A 19,541-nucleotide genomic window follows, 5' to 3' on the forward strand; every position below is an offset into this window, starting at 1 on the left:
CTCAGGGCTCTGTAAAGGGGGAGCGCATTTGACCTAGGCAAAGACTGTCATAACAAGCTAAGCCCCGTGTTTATGTCTCTGTCTCTTGAGCTGAGAGTTGCTGTGTCTTGCTTCAAACACTGCTTCGAAAAGCTACGCATTGCAAAACGAGCTCATTTTCGCCATTAATCCAGACATCACCTCTGATAAAAAAAAAATCAGCTCAAATTATATATATATATATATATATATATATTGCAGGCTAAAGTATTTTTTTTAATAAAGATACTATTTACAGTCACGTGCAGAGTGTGAAACATGTTTTCTTCTTCCTAGGGGGGCATGACAGAAAATAATTTAAAAGCACTGCTATAGGGAGAGGTAGGTATTTTTCCACCTTTACTTATGTTAAAGCACTATTTCAGGTTCTGTACCGGGGATCACTCTTCTGATCTTGACCATATGAGGTGTCAAGATTTCAAACTTTGGTCAGCCACTTGCCAGCCTTAACCACTGTGCAAATTTCTGGCCCTAGTCATCTTCTTTTAGTCCAATATCAACAATACCATATAAATCATATGTAGAATGTAGAATTTCACATCAGTGGGTGAGGTATCTAATTTTTTTGGCATCTTGTCTTACAAAAATAAGTGTTCCACCATGTCATATCTTTGCTACTCTACCGCAAGGCAGAACTTATACTGATATCCATCTTAGTCCTGACTCCTGACACAACTGTACTATCACTCCAAGTCCCACTTTTGCCTTATTTTATAGAATATTATAAAATGATATTAAAATTTCCATAATTTAATGCATCTTTAATTTAGATATATACACAGGAGTAAGCTTATGTATATTAGATGAGAAACTGATTTTTCTATTTTTACTGATTATATTCTTCTATGAATGTACCAACATTTATTTATTCACTTGCTGGAGAATACATGGGTTTCTAAATTGTATCAATAATAAATACAATTATATATATACATATATGTTATATATATGTGCACATTATTTTCAGTTTTTTAGGTAAATAGTAGTTTAATTGTAATTTTGTGGATTTACTTTATCAAAAATTTAAAGAAAATATATCCTGATATTTTTATGGAAAGAATCTTACAAAATTCAACACCATTTCATGATGCTTTATCAGTAATTTAGAATTTTCTGCATACATCAGAATCTAATAATGATAGACCTAAACAATAAAGAAAAGTTTTCTAATATATGTTACATTTATACTTCTTAAGTTTTTCTTGTGTTCTGATATATTTCGAGTATTTTATGTTTAATTGTATTATTTAGAAACAAGGGTAATAAAAAAGGAACATTGCCTTCATGGTTCTCTGATTTTTTTTGACTGATTCAGTAAAAGAACTAACATCAAACATAACAGCATGAGAAATAAAAGGCATTTATTTGTATTTGTAGATTTTGCAAAAGTTGAAAGTCTCAGTAAATGAGAAAAAAATGAGAAATTATCTCTGAATAAAAAAAAAACATATAGAAGATATACCAAGTCTAAAAATAGGTTACTCTAATAAAATACTCTCTTTTCTGAAAATAACATAAATCTGTTCATCTTTATGATAATACTAACAGTTTTCCTTATGATAATGTTTGCAGTTTCCCTATAAAACCTGAATGGTTGACATGACTTCTCTGTTTTAAGTTGACCAGCATTAGAAAAAACCTGCTCTGGACCACTAGGAAATCTCCTCAATAAACATTTTTGAAGAGTCTTATCTTTTCATTGTAGTATAATATAATACAATATAATATAATATAATATAATATAATATAATATAATATAATATAATATAATATAATATAATATAATATAATATAATATAATATAATACAATACAATACAATACAATACAATATAATATAATATAATATAATATAATATAATACAATACAATACAATACAATACAATACAATACAATACAATACAATACAATACAATACAATACAATACAATATAATATAATATAATATAATATAATTAAAGAAGAGAAACAATATGTGACTCCACAATATGTGACACTTTTATGTGCAGATTATTTGAAATGAAACACTCATTTAAGAGACTACTCAGAAAATAATTTTAATTTCTCATTATAACCTACAAGAAAAAATATAATAATTCTGGCATTTTTTAAAGGGTATTAGAGTGCCCGCTTCGGCAACACATATAGTAAAATTGGAATGATACAGAGAAGATTAGCATGGCCCCAGCGCAAGAATTACACGCAAATTCATATATTTTAAATTCCATATTTAAAACACTCCTTTAACAGAAAAAAAAGTATTAGAATTTTGTAGGTTTTTATTTTTATTTTTTGAAGAGGCACAATGGAAACACAGAAAACATTTGATTATTCAATGTTTACTTTTGCCTTCCTATAATGTGCCTCTTCTTTGAAATCTAAGAAATATTATCAAACCCTCATCTTAGAATAGAATATATGACAGTTACATAATTTAACCTCGTGGTTTATATTTTCATGGTGTTTTATTTAAATGAAATTAAATTTGTTTTTCTACTGTAAATTTAATCATGAAACAGACCAAAGCATCTATAAAGAAATGAGTAAAATTATTTTTATCCTAAATTGGTAATAAAAGCATATGCATCTTATTCAAATTACTTCTAAGATTTTCTAACTTAATGAATATTTTCAAAAAAGATAGAAAAATAAAATAAAATCTTGTGTATTAAAATAAGTAATGAAATAGTCTTGCTCGGTTTTGAAAAATGTACATTGGTATTGTACAAAAGTTCAGTGATTAGGATTGCTAACTGTGGACTATTGATGCATGAAACACTGTAAGTCTGTATACAACTATAGATTTCTGAAAGCATAAAGCTCTTGAGAAAATTCATAGATTTAGAGAGAAATGATTAGTGTATAAATTTCAACCAGACAATAAATATTGCTAATGGAGTATGGGGTAGTTAAAAAATAAATATTTTCTGAATAAACATAAAATTTTTTCAGGTATTATTTTTCAATAACCTCTTTAGAACTTCCCACATCAGTATGATACTATTATTTATTAAGGGAATTTGTTGTTCTATAATTTTTAATATGCTATTTAATGAGCACATTCTATGTGTTTAGTAATTTATATTTTACTTAAGAACAGTGATATACTATATTGTTAATCTTTGAATTCCAGATAAAATATTTTAAACTCTTTATTGATAGAGTCAGCTTCCCTTCACCAAGATAATCCCCTTTAATCCTTAACTGTGCCCTCTTTAAAAATGTAAATATTGTAGTTTGTGCAAAATGTCTACAATACTAAATGTAGTTTTGACGTACTCTTAACTCACCACATTAAAAAAAATGTGCTCAAGATCTTCAAACTATGACCTTTTTGGTTTTCAATTTGTTTCATCATTTTGCATTATCCACTCTCCTTACTTGACATTTTCAGAGCTGTAATTGAAGATTGAGTATGTAATCATTGAAAATCCATTGGCTACTATGTCGCTCCTCTCTATATATTACAGATGAGTTAAACATACAGCATTTATCCTTCTACTTTTTACTTATTTTGTTTATCATGAATCCTTTGAGATGCATCCACATTATAACAAACTGTAAGATTTCATATTTTCTTACAGTTGCATTGAATTTTATTGTGTATGTCTATCACATTTTTATCCATTCATCTGTCATTGAATATTCGGATTGTTTTTCAGATAATAAAGACTTTACTACATGCTTTCTTGATTATAAGTGAGAAATGTATACAGATATATAAGTTAATACATATGTTTTCAAGTCATTATTGTCATGCATTTGAGGTGGATGTCAAGACATGTGATCAAAGGGTCATATGGAAGTTCTATTCATATATCCTGAGGAATTTTCATACTGATTTTTATAGAGGCTGAAACAACTCATACTAATAGCAAATGAGGTTTGTTTTCTCCACATTTCTTACAACAATCTTTCTATTTTCTTAATGTTCAAGGGTTAGTCTTAAAAGCTAATAAAAACTTACAAAGGAAGATATGAGAGGTATTTTTATTTTGGGGAAGCCATATATGGTTATTTTCAGTGTCACACCTAGAGATGTTAGGAGAATTAAATATAGTTGGTGGCCTGCAAAGCAAGCTATTTATCTTCTGTTCTCCTCTAATTATAGATTGCCCTCTCATTGACATAACATATCTTATTTATTAATTTCCAGTTTTCTAAATAATGGGCATATATAGAGATGCTTGTTATTTGTCACTTTATTTTTATTTTATGTACACAAAATTATCCTATTTTTACCATACTAAGGACTTTGATGAGCCAGATAAATATGATAGACCTTGAGACATCTGAAACATCTGAGACCTGGTTTCTAGATAATGAAAATAATATGTAAATTTATTTATCCATTTTGAAAAATACTTTAATAGTAATTTATAAATAAAACACATATCTTCATATAAATATACTCAGCTTACTTTAATTTTTATACTTTACATAGTATGGTATATCACAACTAAACATTTCTATTTATAAAATGTATACATAGGTTCATATTAATTATTACAAACATAATCAAGATACAAGAATTTTATATATCTGAAAGGTCTTCCCATTTTTTTCTTTATAGTCAATCACTTTATTTCCTTCCATCCACTCACTGCCTTCTCAAATGCTAATATATTTTCCAAAACTATCATTTTATTATTTCAAGAATGTAACACAAATCGAATCAGACTTTTGGAAAACATTCCACATAGTAGTAATTAATTTTTAATAACTTTGGCCTTCCAGCAGAACTCCCTGTGTATTACTACCAGGAGACAGTCTGTGGAAAGATAGATATTTTATAAGATATTAAAGCAGAGGTAGCCTTATTAGTCTTTTCATTTTCTATCATTAATAGATTTTGATATAATCAAAGGCAATTGTACCTCTAGGCTAGGAAAACACTATTTCTATCTTTTCAGTTTCACTTCCAGTCACATGAGAAAAGTATCCTAAAACATTCAATCTCTAAATTAGTTTAATGTGTGTTTTGAGTTCCTTCTACTCCCAATCTCCACTTATAATTAGTCTCAGTATTTAGTATTTTCTATAATAATTTCCTTATATTTTTCCCAGTTTGATACAGATAAGTGATTAACAAATAACAATAAATCTAAGAAGAGAACTACATTCATAGTAAGCCTTCTAAATTTATTTACACTCACAATTTCTATCCATCTGAGTAGTGCAACATCAGCGCAACATTCCTAATATGATTAATTTTGAATTAAATTTTGGTCAATGAGCATTCAGTTATTTGCCAAGTTTCTTGTAATCCCTGATTTCAATAATTAAATGTTTTCATGATCCATAGTTTAAGAAGATATGATGTATTTAATATGAGATGGAGATAGAAGACACTGCATTCCCCAATTTAAACTATTACAGAAAGAAAGAAATATAAAAATATTCAATGGAACAGAATTAGAGTTAAGCTGCATGATTTATGGAGAGCTAATCTATGATAAAGAAAATAAATATATGAAGTGAAGCAAAACTAGTTTTTTTCAAATTGTACTAGAAAAATTTTTAGTCATATGTAACAAAAACTTAACTATGACTCCACTTCACACATGCATTAAGACAATTCAATGGGGATTAAAATTGTGATGTTAGACCAGAGGACATAAAATTAATTGAAGACCATTATTTGAAAACATAGGCAGAACTGTTTAGGAAAGTGACCACAATAATCACAGTGGGTAAAACAATTACAGAAAAAAATATCAATGAGACTAAAAAAATTAAAAAATTCTCTGAAAAACAAACTCAAGCTATGATAAAGAAACATTCTACTAACTTGGAAAAATATTAGCATAAATTAATTTGATAAAGCTGTTGATAATCTAAAATTATGAAGCACTCACAAAACTCTTCAACAAAAAAATAATAAATAGCGACCCTATTTGTAAATGGGATACGTGGATGATCACTTCTTCACAAAAAGATATATGGATAGTCAACAGGCATCTGCAAAATATATCATCTTTCTTTAATAGAGAAACATTTTAAAAATCATTGAGATATTATCTCACACCATTGAGAATAGCACTGATCAAAAAGTCTGGAGACTGCCATTGTTGGTAGAGGTGTTTTGGGAAAGAAATATCCATCTAATATTGGTTGGAATTTCATCCATTTCATATATATAAAAACCAACTTGGAGATCAAATTAGATAAACAGAAATAGGAATACTTTGCATCTATCTCCAATGAAAACAGCAGTTAAAAAGGATATATGAATACCAATGTTAATTTCAGTACTTAGTGCACTCATAAAGATATAAGAACAATGTAAATACAGATGAATGTATTAAGAATTGTGGTATATATACATAATGGAATACTATGAAGGTCTAAGAACAAATCATGCGATTTGAAATAACATGGATGAAACATTAAAATATAAGTCAGTCAGGAAACGAGATAAATATAGAGTATGTTTTACTTAAGACACATAGAAATATCCAACAAAAGGCCAAAAGCAACCTAACAGGAAAAGGGTTAAAAGGGAGGGGTTCTGGGATCTTTTGAAAAGTGCAATAGGTACAGAGGAATAGAAGTGGCTAAAGTATCTTAAAGATGAACCATTGTTTATAGAACTATAATTCACATAACATCACTTAATTCAAAAAGGATAAATGAGGGGCCGAATATATAGCACAGCGGTAGGGATTTTGCCTTGCAAGCAGCTGACCCAGGAAGGACGGTGTTTCGAATCCCAACATCCCATATGTCTCCTGTGCCTGCTAGGAGCGATTTCTGAGCACAGAGCCAGGAGTAACCCCTGAGAGTAGCCGGCTGTGGCCAAAACAAACAAGAATAAATAGAAGCAAAATATTACTTTAGGTTTATAAAAAAGAGTAGAAACTAGTGCATAGATTGCTATGAAAATAAACTAATAACATCAATATTATTAATAATATTAAAAATAATCTATTACAACAACAACAGCAACAAAAAGCTCTAGCCTAGGTTTTGGAATACGATCTGTTCAACAAACAAGAGCTCCAATTCCAGAAGGTTGACTGAGACAACCGCAACTGAACGGGTCTTCCGGAAACATAACGAAAGACTTCATCCCAGGCTCCAGTCTAGGAGCAACATAATGACCAAGACCACCAACTACAGAAGATGGATTAAACCGACACTGAAGAAACACAACTGCTAGAACCCCAAAGAAAGACTTCATAAACTCTATTCCCTGAGCTGCACAGGCACAAAGATCTCTAGAAACAGAGGTCTGATTTTACCATTCAAGACAAAGCAGAAGTCTTCCGCACACCACGAAAGCAGCAAGGGGAGAGTAAATGATCATGCAAGGAGTCTAGAGTTAATCCCATGACAGTATACTTCAGGGGTGGAGAAACGCTGTGTCTCCTAGGTCAAGGGAATTCCCTCTACAATAACCCCAATAGTTACTGTGCCTATGCAGGGGGATAAAGAAAAAGAGGGGGAAAAAAAGCCCAAAACAATCATTTTTCCACATGTTTATTTATCGATTGATCTATTTTTTTTTGACGTTTTTATTTTGGTGTGGAGATTACGGTTGATGTCTCCAATATTATTTTATTTTATTTTGTCTTGTCTTTCTCTTTCTTTTTGCATTCGAGCATGAGTTGATTTTAGAACTGAGACTATTGTGTGGTGCCTATCTTTATTGCTGTAGTGCTCACCGGTTATTTAATTCGATAATTTTTTTCTGTATTGTTGTGGTAGTTCAATTACCTTTTTCACATTTGCTCTCAAACTGAAGTTGGAAGCCTCTAGAGAGACTCAGCCCATTTTCAGCGTATTTGACTTTTGACTTCTTTTTTTTTTTCCTCTTATTTTGTACCCCATTCTATTGCTTTTCTTGCCTTCAAACAAAACCACATACCTCGATTTTTCTAGCTCTGCCTCTTAAATAGAAGGGGAAACGAGGGTTCCAGGACCAAACAGATATGAGATCACTAATAGTAAGCCAAAGAAAGGCCCACCTACTCTAGCAGCCCCGGGGTCGATGGTGGGGTATATGGGCTGTAGAAAGGAAGCTGGAATGGGGGGAGGACATAGTTGGTGATGGGTATTCCCCTGATTCAATGTTAATATGTACCTAAAACACTACTGTGAAAGATATGTAAGCCATTATGGAAAAAATATGTTTTTAATCAGAAACTTTCTTTGACTTACATGTATTATTATATCAATTATATTATATGTTATGTTATATCACTATATTATGTTATGTTAGCTTACCTCATTATGTTAATCAATTTTGTCTCTTGAATAAATTCTTACAATAAAAAAATCAGCTCAAAAAAATAAAATTGCATTACTGAGTGTAATCCAACATATATTGTCAGAATAAGATAAAAAGTAATATATACATATAAATATATTGAGCAAAAAACCCTTAATGTATAATTTTATTAGTGTTATCAATTCAAATTGGAGTACACTTTTAATGAAATTGAATTTTATCTCTAAAAATAATAGATAAAAATAATCTATTACTTATTTGAGATCTATTCTATTTTAATCATTTTGTATAAGCTATATTATAAGCAAAAAAAAGTAAGAAAAGTCTATTTTAGCTTTGAATATTCTTAATTGTGCAAAGCATTTTCTATGTGGACAAAAGAGTCAATATTAAGAGAAAGGTACTTTATTTTTATTTACTTATTTACTATTTTTAGGCCACATCCAGTGGCACTCAGGTGTTACTCCTGGCTTTCAGAGTTATTCCTGGCTTTTCACTTAGAAATCACTTCTAGTAGGTCATTAGGAACCATATGGGATGCCAGGAATCAAACCCAGGTCAGCTACATGCTAGGCAAATGCCCTACCCACTGTACTTATCACTCTGAGACCAGGAAACTGTATTTTATTTTATTTATTTTTATTTATTTTTTACACTTTATTTGAACTCTGTAGTTTACAAAGTTGTTCATAATCCAGGTGTTTTGCAATCAATATTCCAATACCAATCCCCTTACCTGTGTGACCTTCCCTTACCATCATTCTCCCACCTTCTTCCCAAGCATGCTCCTTTGGCAGGTACAAATATTTTATAATTTTTATTATAATTTTATAATTTTATTACAACAAATTAGTAAGTATAACTATCAAGAAGTACTTGAGTAAATGAAAATTTGTAAAAATTGTTATATAAACAAAGCTATTTTAAAGTAAATACAAATCCCCAAAAGACTCACTTGGAGTCTAAGTTTATCCGGATATCAATACAGTTAAGTTTTTTTAGTCAACTGTGGAAATAGAATATGCTTCCAATAAATGTTCTGGTTTGTAACACTCAATTTTGAAATGTTTTCCTGTGAAGCAATTCAAATGCCAAGACCAATTCAATATTCTTTAACTTGCAAAAATTCTTTTGGCATTATATTTCATGTTTGCTATAAAGTTGTCCAGCTCAAAATGAATAGTTTGAAGTTGCCAAGTGATGCCTGTGCAGCTGGTGGCTTTTAATTATTTCCTGTGTAGCTCAGAGTAACAATGATACCAATGGCCTAGTTTAATGATCAATTTACGAATATAAAAGATGATTTAAGGTTGGCTTTGATTAATTTTATTTAAAAATGACTTTATTTAACCACAAAAATTTCATTTGAATTTCCAAATATAATTTAAAGAATTTTATTTTTCACATTCCTTTGAAAAAATTGAGTTGTCATACTTTAACAGGTCGTTACCTAAATTTTCTAAATCAATTACTATGATTATTGTTTCATCATATTTCTATCAATTTTAAGTGATTACTCAAGTAGACTTAATTTATCCTAAACACTAATTGTAATTAACATAATTAATGACATCATATTTGTTTATCTTTATTCCATTGAATTTGCTTTGAATATAAATTCACAAAATGTAAGATTAACTCAATATTTGTAGGTTACAGAAGCTTTTTCTAAAGCAAATTTAGAACTATAAAATAAATAAATACAAAATATATCTTCAGAATCTATATTTAACATATAGCAAATTATATTAAATTGGAAAAAATACATGAAAAAATCCATCATTTATCAATTGCAGATCATCGAGATGTAAAGGAGCAACTTGTAACCAAATTATTTTAATATTCATGATAATTGTAAATGTGTGTTTGAAATGAAATATTTATATCTTTTTTTGGTTTTGGGGTCACACTCAGCAGAGCTCAGGGGTTACTCCTGGCTCTATGCTCAGAAATCACTCTTGGAGGTTCGGGGAACTATATGGGATGCCATGGATTCAAACCACCGACCTTCTGCACACAAGGCAAATGCCTTACCTCCATGCTATCTCTCTAGTCCTTGAAATATTTGCATAAAAGCTGTAAATTAAAACCATATTAAAACTATTTTCCGTGTCACAGATATATATTACTCACATATAATTTAAATATTGTCTCAAGATTCAGACTTCACTATCATTTGCTTTCATTGCATTAATGTATTAAGCAGTTTTAATTAAAAATTATTTTAACATGCAAATATTAGAAAACTATAATTTACTTAAATATTGTTTTTATAATTTATATTGCATACTGACTAATTAATACTAGCCTACAAAACATATTTTCCTATTTTCTTTAATGATAAAAATATATAAAAATATACAACAATAATTCTAAGGAAAAAATTCAAGTAATTAACATAATTAAATACAAACTGCTTGTGACCTGAAGAGAGGGACTATGTACTTACATTACTCATATATAATCACAAATGATCTCAGATACTATTTGGTAGTTATTCTCAAAAATTAATAAGATTATTAGTACAAAATTAAAATTCATATTACATTTAAATAACGTTTGAAAAATTGTAGAAATCTATTTTGGAATTCAATAAATTTAAAACAGTGAAACAATTTGACTTACATATATTTAAGAAATATAATTAATAATGCTTGTAAACAGAGTTCAACTCTCCCAACCCTCTTCCACTCTTTATATCTTCAGTCTCATCAAAAGATATTTAGTATCTTCAATTGTAATAATCAAAATTAGTTAGACTTAATATAAATTTTCCAAAAATATTTTAATTTGAACCCAAATTTAAAAATGAAAATTTTTTCTTTCAGTATTGTTTGAATTGACTATGCACTAAAGCATGTCCATTTATTTTTCTCTCATATTGCTATTGCTTTTATTATGACCTCACATAATATATATGTGTGCATAGTCTATACTTATGAAATTTTGGGTTGTGTTAATGTTAGGACCAGTACATATATTGTTTAAAGGTACTAAACAATTTATTATACATTATGGTCCTATATTTTTATTTTATACATTAATTTATGGCATATTTTAATTGGTGACAAATAAGAAATAACATGGCATTTAAGGTGCTTCCTGTTATGTGTGTGGATATATATTTATGCAACACATGGCTTTATAAGCATTTTCATGTGTAGTTCTGGAGGTCAGTAGCATCACATGATAACCAAAGTAATTCCTGGCTTTAGAGAACCCAGATAACATCATTGGTCTTTGCAATGAATGTGTAGGACAGTTGACTGAGAACTCACCCCAGCACATCTTGTGATCCATTCCTACAAAAAGTCAGTTAGAATAGCTCATTAATATGGTTACTGAACAATAATATTTTATGACATTGAACAGTGATTATTTAAATTTGCATAGGTACTGATTAATTAAACTAGCAAGCTAAATTAAATGACCCACAAATTTATTTACATTTCAATTACAAAATATTCACCTTTATTAATTTGTTTTAAAAATAGTGCATATCTGTAGTTAAATACTACTCCTCAACATAGACCTACCTACACAATCATAGAAACTTGTTTGATCATATGAAATTCATGTTTACAGTTATCTAAATGCAGCACACTAATTATATTTTTATGCTTTTAATTAACTTTTAGTGATACTACTATTTCGGAGCATTATGAAAAATGGTAAAGTTTATGTTTTTATGGTAGAAAAAATTTAAAAGGAGCTAAAACATTCTACGTCTAAAAACCAAAATGAATAACTGTAAATAACAATTTTTAAATAAAAAGTGTACAGAAATTCAAGTATAATAAGTAGCAACTAGATATTTAGAGAAGCTTCTTTATGCACTCCCAAGATTCTAAAAATTTGAACTTTTTATAAAACACACTTTAAATAGGTTAGTTGGATTTCATAATTGAAGAAATATGGTAATTCTCTCCTAAGGAGAAAACTTGGTTTTTCATTATTGCTCTCCATGAAGAGAGCATTTCTTTACTTTGCTGAACTAGGTACCTTTCAAATAGAAAAGGGACTCTCCATATATAAAGTGCTGAAACAAAAATATAGTAGTAAAGCAAGTTGGTCATATTTGATTATAGAGCAGTAAAAATAATGCTGCTATAAAAACGTGCATTTTGGGTTCTATAGAGGAAATATATAAGTTTTTGGGCCACAACCGGCCACGCTCAGGGGTTACTCCTGACTATCTGCTCAGAAATAGCTCCTGGCAGGCATGGCGGACCATATGGGACATCGGGATTCGAACCAATCACCTTAAGTCCTGGGTAGGTTGCTGGCAAGGCAAATGCCGCTGTGCTATCTCTCCGCCCGAGAAAATATATTTTACCCAGTATTTTATATCACCCATTGATACTTTTCTTTTTTTCCTATTACCATGGAGGGGAAAGTATTCTGCACAGATGTGGATTTGATTAAATTCATTTTGCTAATTTCTTTTACCTCTACTATCTAATAAAGAAGTTACGAATGTGGTGGAAGTGGAACATAAATAATCAGAGTTAAAATGACTGTGATGTAAATTCTTTGTATCTGAGGTAACTCCACCCACCCCCAGGCATCAATGCTGATGTTAAATAATCCAAAGAAATCAGATAGCACTGCAAATACCATGTTAATTAAGAATTAGGGGCTAAAACAGCTATTTTAAGTCACAGAAAAGCAAAATAATATGCTATTCAGGAATTAGGTCTTCTTATATATATCTATGAAATTCCCAAAGTACTAAGTACTTTGTAACTAACTGGAAATATTGACATATGAAATGCTAAAAATTTATGTCCAAGAATCTAGAAAAATACTTATCATGGCATGCTTATTGATGTGGTTTTGGTGTTGTGATTATGTATTGATGTCAGTGTTATTGATTAGAATTACGTTTGTTCTTGATGTTGATATTTATAACCAAAGGTCATAAAGTTGGTTGTAGTGTTCTGGTGATCACATATCAGTGTTTTCAAGATATTATTCAGCAAATCTAGTCCTGCCTGAGGTCTAAATTAGAAATGCATGCCTAAAAGGCAGTCCTCAACAGGCTGGACTGAACTGTCCTTGGACTCAGGGTTGTGGGAAAGAAACTTTTGAATGGAAATTTCTAATACGCCACTAATAGTCAAGATTTTGGGCATTTGAATATTTGTACATTTGTATAATTATTAATTATATTATCTAGCTCTTGTTAAATAAATAAGCATCAATTTCCTACCATATCATATTTTTCTCATTTATAGATAAAGTAATATGAGTAAAGTGTATTTCGGTATCTAAACAGACATAACAGAAACATAGAGTTAAAACTTCTTTAAATAAATGGTTATAGCTAGGGGCATAGATGTTTTTGAATATTGTTTGATGTTTGACAAAGTAAAAAATATACTAAATGTAAACAATGAGTTGAATTGAATACATGTCTAATTTTAAACTTAATCTAGAACAATCTAGGAAACACATTTTATTTATTGAATTCATATAATCTCTTAATGGGAAGGGAACATTCGGGGAGTAACTAAAGAATGCTTCTCAGCACTACAGAAGCAATATTGCAAACCTCTTTATCTTGGGTCAAAATATGCATTGCATTTACAGCACTAATTTATTTCTCATAAAATAAATGACAGAGGGTGGAAACAGGAAGATGTTTCAGTAAGTTGAATCAATCTAAAATGTAATTATCAATAACTTTTTATATCAGTATTTTTAATTAAATAAAATTATTTAAAAAAAACACTTCAGTTCAGCCCCAGATAGTAAATGAGGACAAATTTATATAATATAGTCTAGATTCAGATGCAAAGTTATGTTAATTCTTTAAGTTGTAGCTGTGCTGATTCATTTCTTGTAAGTAGATTTTATAGGCCATTAGGAATCTAAAAAATAAATTATCTGACTTTAAGGTCAATGCAATAGTGCAATAATGCTAATAAGTTGTCCTCATTATTTCATCCGATTTGAACACTGAATCATCACATCTGATATCAGTCATCATAATTAACCAACACATGAGTTGTTTTCCCTGTTGAAGATTGTGGCTTATAGTGACATACTCATTAAAACAAAATATGATAATTAAACTTTGAACAATCAGTCTTGAAAAGTTTTTCCACTATCTCTCCAAGTCCAATCTTTTTCGTTTTTTAACATATATTATACAAGTCTAATTTAAATAAAAATAAAATAATATTGTTCTGTTTCAATAAAATAGTGTTCTGATATTAATGACTTCAAGAAATTATATACTATTCTTTCTTTAATATCCATTGATTTTATTTGGTAATTAATATTCATGAGCAATAAAATTAAAGATTTGATTAATTATACAAAATTAGCGTGGTTTTTATTTTATTTTTTACAATTTTCTCCATTACTTTAAACTGTGGCTTACAAAGTTGTTCATAATACACTTGTTTCTGGCATTCAATGTTCCAATATCAATACCACTATTCTTAATAAGTACAGATAAACTCCATTCCTAGAAAATAGGAATATATACTTAATATAGGTATATAGATATATAGGTAAACTATATTAATATAAATTATCTGAACAAATATAAGATGAACTGATATGATATTTTTAATAGCCCTGGCATCCCACATAGTCTCCTGAGCCTGTCAGGAGTGATTTCTGAATGTAGAATCAGTAATAACCCCTAAGCATCTACAGATTGTAGCCACATACAAAAAAAAACAACAACAAAAAATGGATTTTTAAATACCTTTATACTGATAAAGAACTTAGACATTTGCTATACTATATTGCTCAGTTGCAATTGCAATGGAGTCCTCAACCTGCAGTAGAGTTCCCAAAATTTGTTTGGCCCACCATCCAGCTTTCTGGAAAAAGTATCACTCTTGCCCCCACCACCTGAAAATCTACCTTATTTAAGTGAATACACAAAACCTCCCTCCCCTCATTGTAGCCAAAGCTACAACCAGCAGCCCTGTGGTATTCCAGTATACCAAGATATGGCTGCAGTTATATTTCTCCTAATTACTATTCTAAAACTACAATCCTGATGCTGGTTTTCTGCCATTTTTAATAAATTTCTGATGCACATCTATTTTGTATTTATTAATGGCATTTAGTGTTTATTACTCTGGTACACATTAATTTAATATTATGAAATTTTGAATCAATATTCTAAAGGCAATTTTTAGGTGTTTTTAACTGTCCACCTTTTATATATGCTGTGACCTTCATAGTATCTCTTTGCATTACTTCCATCACTTTAAAAAATTATAAAGTTATGGTGTTAAAAATATAACTTTTGATTCAGACAAGATATTGCAGTGGTCAGTGAAGTTGTCTTTCCACATTTGAACAGTTTTATTCCAGGCATGATATATTAGCAAAAATAACCCTTTATCACATAGTATTATATCTTATACTATGTAATAATATCTGGGTATCACCAAAAATAGTCTTCTATCTTATAGTCAGATATAAGCCCTAAATATTTTAGTGTAAACCAAAAATAAATATTTATGTATATTTTATGCCATAAAATGATTTTTCTCATTATTGTTTCTTAGCATGTTTGGTCTTATAAATATCTCTTTTATTTATTCAACTTTTTATAGGTTCATGCTGACTTTAGTTATTGTATGAGTCCACTGAATCAATAAAAAGTCATAACTCAACTCTTTCATTGAACTGTCATATTTATGTAAATATTCTTGAAATTTTCTTATGTTTTAATCGTAGGAGATAGTAGAAGTATATTATTCAATTTTTTTATGAATCTGCAATTTAAAGTTTAAAAGACTGTACGAAACTATGAGATAACTGTGCCAAATTTTTTTGATTAGGTCCCAATCTTTGTTCATCTCTCCCAATGCTCCAGAAAGGATGTTTGAAATTTTAAGCAGTGATTACATTTTTATATTTCAGTCACTGAAAAAGAAGAGGTTTCTTTTCTCTAAAAGCATCTTGGCAACTTTGGAAGCTAATATTTCTGCTGATGTTAGTATAAAATAAAGTCAAAAGTTAAGAACAAACACCAAAACCTTGGAAATATTTCTCTTTATGTTTCTTTGTTTAAAGCAGTTTTAAGGGATCTGAAGCAATATTTTTAGTCTCTCTACATATATCACGGATATTTTTTGGATCTAGTCTTCCATTTCTTCACAGTGAATTCTATCTACAAAGCTTGTATATATGGGATAAAAAAATAAAGAGGGGCCGGTGAGGTGGCGTTAGCAGTAAGGTGTCTTCCTTGCAAGCGCTAGCCAAGGAAGGACCATGGTTTGATCCCCCGGTGTCCCATATGGTTCTCCCAAGCCAGGGGCAATTTCTGAGCACCTAGCCAGGAGTAACCCTGAGCATCAAATGGGTGTAGCCCCCCCAAAAAATAAATAAAAAAATAAAGAATCACCATTCTATGATACCATAGAAAAGTGAATGGAAGAAATAAATTGAGATAAGTGATATGTTACTAAACATAGCATTTCCAGACACATGACATCTGCACTGGTGACCCTCTAAGGGCCTGAATATAGGAAAATGGCTAAGCTTGTACCAAATACTATTACATCTGTTGTACCATATGGATTACTAGTTCTGTCAGGGGGTAACTCTAGAGGCTCATTTGAACACAGCATAGATGGCCCCAGGAATCTCCTGCAACATAGGAGAAAAGCAATATTACAGTTTTGGTTTTTAGCTCTCAACCTTCTGCCTGGGTGACCAAAAATCACTGGAGTAGTTCCAAGTCTTCCAAAGAATAGTTTTGAATTACCCAGATCACAAAATTCCTATATAGCAATTGATTTTCTAGAATCTTCTAACAGCTTTTGTTGCTTGTTCAAACTTTAATGGTAATGAAACAGCTACCAACTCTAGAATTTTGCAACTTAGTTTACTTTTTAGTCATCCGGACAATTTCTCTAATCAGAATTCTTTGAAAACCATAATCTAAATACCCAGGTTTATAGTTCAATTGTTATACACTCAGTTGCTGACTATTAAGGTAGACCCTTAATTTCCCCTCCAAAATTGAGTCCTAATGGGAAATGAATGGTCATAAACACTTAGGATAAAATGGGAAATTATACGATCAATCTTCTAAATTCTTTCTACTTTTGGAAAAAATATTGCTTAACTCAACTTCTTTTGTTGTGGTTCCTTATTCTGCAGTCTTGCTACTAAGATATAGGAATTGGGTTCTGGTTGGGTAGGTGAATGTATTTGCAAAGTATACTTACTCTTAGTTTAACTATTTTAATTTTTTCCTGTTTCTGATACAGAGTTCAGAGCATCACAGAGCTATTGCCAGAAAATACCTGGTCAATGGGACACATTATAATGCTAGGGCCTATAGATATGGTGTTGCTTGAGTCCTAAGATGTAGAGATAGATAGGAAGAGCTACATCTTCCCCTTACATATATTCTCTGACATATTCCAGAATCCAAATTATACCAGGGATCCAAGTGCATGCTAGCATGTATCTTAACTTCGGTAGTATCCCCCAGCCCCTTATTTGACTTAAAAAATATGTATTGCTTTAATCACTAAACATCTGTTCTTAGCAAAATTAAGCCCTGAAAATGAAGATTTCCATGCATTCCAGCCTTTTCATGTGCACAATTTCTCATAAGGTCAACATTTTGTATAACCAAATATTAATTTGTGAGTGTTTTACATGTACCTGTCTGTCTCCTCCACTTAGGAACTATTAGTTGGGTTGTCTTCAGTTCTTGCTTCACTTTCCTTATAAATTATTGTTTAATTGTCAGTCTATTCAAACTTTTTTGTGTGGTCAGAATGTTATCTGACCCCTAACTTTTCAGTGTATCATTCAGTTTGACAAGTGTATAGCATAGTGAACAGCTCTGAGTCATTCTTCATGCAGTAGGTGTCAAACAATATTTATTTATTCTGTTGTCACTACCCGCAAAGGTATTATCTCAATTTATTTAGGAAGCAACCACCAGACGTGGCTTTTGGCCTTTCTGGTGCAGTGCCTAATTTTCCTCCCAAGAATTATCTGCCAGAAGGCCCGTGTAGAGAAGTCAATCATTGACCCTTTGTGTGGATTACTGACAATAATTCTGACATGGCTGTGACATTACATTTTCTCTTTTTATTTTATTTGATTTTTGTCTCCTTTTCTACTACAGAAATTTGGCCTTAGGTTTTCTACACTCAAAAAGAAATTTCAGTACCAAAAAAGCCCGCTATAAGTTCCCTGCTGGCTTAGTATATTTGCAACTCAAAGCACAGCCAGTTACCTGTCTTTCTGTCAGGCTTTTTATTTCTGAAGGCCAAGTCAAAACATAGCATCTTTGGGCCCAGAGAAATAGCACAAAGGTGTTTGCCTTGCAAGCAGCTGATCCAGGACCAAAGGTGGTTGGTTCGAATCCTGGTGTCCCATATGGTCCCCTGTGCCTGCCAGGAGTTATTTCTGAGAAGACAGCCAGGAATAACCCCTGAGCACTGCTGGGTGTGGCCCAAAAACCAAAATAAAAAATGAAAAAACAAAAACAAAAACAAAAAACATAGCATCTTCAAGACGATGGTCTTCTCTCCCTGCCTTTGAGCATCAACAGCAGATCGATTTCTGCCTGGGGACTCTCCCTGTCACTTTGACTACCTGCTTACAAACAAGTTTGGTCAGTGTAGAATTAAGCTATTTTACTAGGTATATTCTGTACCCCTTTCTTTAGTGTTAATCTCTTTCTATTACCAGATCATAGGAAGTGGGTCTTAGCCCCTAGCTAGAATACTATTTCCCACAGGTGAAGAATATTTGTTATCAGGAGTAAACCAGGATTTCTGCTATCCCTTAATTTACATCAGTAATGACACCTAGGAACTTCTTTGATATGTAAGAATTTAGCCTTCCTTTTATCCTCTAACTCCTAACTGAAACCTATTCTATTCTAAGGTTACAAACCACCTAAAGCTATGTGTATTTGTTGTAAAATCAAACAATGCACATTGCATATTCCTTTCCTGTTATGACTGCCTCTTTTTTCCCTTTATATACTCCCTTGCCTGAAGATTAAATTTGTCGCACTCTTGCCAGAAAGGTGTTGACCCCACACATACTGAATGTGGTATCATTATTTCATATTTTATATTCGTCTGCTCGTGCTCCCACTTATTCCCAGTGAGGATTTACAGACCCCACTAAGGTCTTGCATCATGTCCACAGCATTCTGTAACTTACTATATTTAATCCTTGGCTAGAATTTTTTGTTAACAGACAACTATGTCCTTTCAAATTGTTCTCAAGCTCATTCCTTGGTGGTATAATTGCT

At 30.9% G+C, this 19,541-nt stretch overlaps 1 non-coding gene across 1 annotated transcript; it reads left to right on the top strand.

The window, feature by feature from the left end:
* The first annotated feature begins 2,162 nt into the window (after nucleotides 1-2,162).
* Nucleotides 2,163-2,271, top strand: LOC126026857 (U6 spliceosomal RNA). The gene has a single exon (XR_007502066.1). It is a non-coding gene; the product is annotated as a U6 spliceosomal RNA (small nuclear RNA).
* The last annotated feature ends 17,270 nt before the right edge of the window (nucleotides 2,272-19,541 follow it).

Source organism: Suncus etruscus, chromosome 13, assembly GCF_024139225.1.
Source record: "Suncus etruscus isolate mSunEtr1 chromosome 13, mSunEtr1.pri.cur, whole genome shotgun sequence".
Classification (NCBI taxonomy): domain Eukaryota; kingdom Metazoa; phylum Chordata; class Mammalia; order Eulipotyphla; family Soricidae; genus Suncus; species Suncus etruscus.